Source organism: Mandrillus leucophaeus, unplaced genomic scaffold (genome assembly GCF_000951045.1).
Source record: "Mandrillus leucophaeus isolate KB7577 unplaced genomic scaffold, Mleu.le_1.0 Scaffold11, whole genome shotgun sequence".
NCBI classification, from domain to species: domain Eukaryota; kingdom Metazoa; phylum Chordata; class Mammalia; order Primates; family Cercopithecidae; genus Mandrillus; species Mandrillus leucophaeus.
This window is the reverse complement of record NW_012099209.1, coordinates 3,529,514-3,530,846: the sequence shown is the minus strand read 5'-3', so window position 1 is coordinate 3,530,846 and position 1,333 is coordinate 3,529,514.

Sequence of the window (1,333 nt, the reverse complement as noted above, 5' to 3'; positions counted from 1 at the left end):
CTCAGTCTCCCAAAGTACTGGGATTACAGGCCTGAGCCACTGCACCTGGCCAAACATTTTAATTTTTGTTGATGCATCCATTGTAACCACCGCATCCATGCCTCTCATAGGAGGCGGTGGTTCTGCTCCAAGGGAACACATGTTGATGTCTGGAGACATTTTTTAGTTGTCACCACAAGGGGTGGAGGTGTTGCTCTTGGCGTCTGAAGAGTGGAGGCCAGAGATGCTGCTTAATACCGTGAGGTGCCCAGGATGGCCTCACCCCAGACGCTAATCAGCGCCAAATGTCAGCAGTGCTGATGTTGTGAAGCCCTATGGGTGAAGAAATGGCATGTACCATTTCCAGACAAGCTGAAACAAAATGAAAAGGGGAAGTAAAACTCATAGAAAAAAACAAAACAAATACAACCTTCAACTTTTAAAATATTAAAATAATTTTAAAAATTATTTGTAGAGGGCCAGGTGCAGTGGCTCATGCCTGTAATCCCAACACTTTGGGAAGTCGAGGTGGGCAGATCTCTTGAGCCCAGAAGTTCAACATCAGCCTGGGCAACATAGCAAGACCCTGTCTCTACAAAATATAAAAAATTAGCCAGGCGCAATGGCCTGCGCCTATAGTCCCAGCTACTCGGGAGGCTGAGGTGGGAGGATCACTTGACCCTGGGAGGTTGAGGCTGTAGTGAGCTGTGATTGTGCCACTGTACCCCAGCCTGGGTGACAGAGTGAGAACCCTGTCCCATCAAAAAAAGATTATTTGTAGAGACAGGGTCTCACTACGTTGCCCAAGCTGGTGTCAAACTCCAGGTCTCAAGTGATCCTCCTGCCTCAGCTTTCCAAAGAGCTGGGATTACAGGTGTGAGCCACCATACCTGGCCGTAAATTAGCTGTTGTTTGTTTGTTTGCTTGTTTGTTTGTTTGTTTTTGAGACGAGGTCTGGTTCTGTCATCCATGCTGGGATGCAGTGGTGCCATCTCGACTCACTGCAACCTCCACCTCCCAGACTCAAGCCGTCCTCCCACCTCAGCCTCCTGAGTAGTGGGGATTACAGGCACGTGCCACCATGCCCAGTATTTATTGTAGAGACAGGGTTTCACCATCCTGCACAGGCTGGTCTTGAACTCGTGAGCTCAAATGATCCAACTGCCTTGGCCTCCCAAAGTGCTGGGATAACATGTGTGAACCATTGCACTCGGCCTGCAAATGAGCTATTCTTAAAAGGAAAGAGCTCTTGGCCGGGCGCGGTAGCTCAAGCCTGTAATCCCAGCACTTTGGGAGGCCGAGACGGGCGGATCACGAGGTCAGGAGATCGAGACCATCCTGGCTAACACAGTGA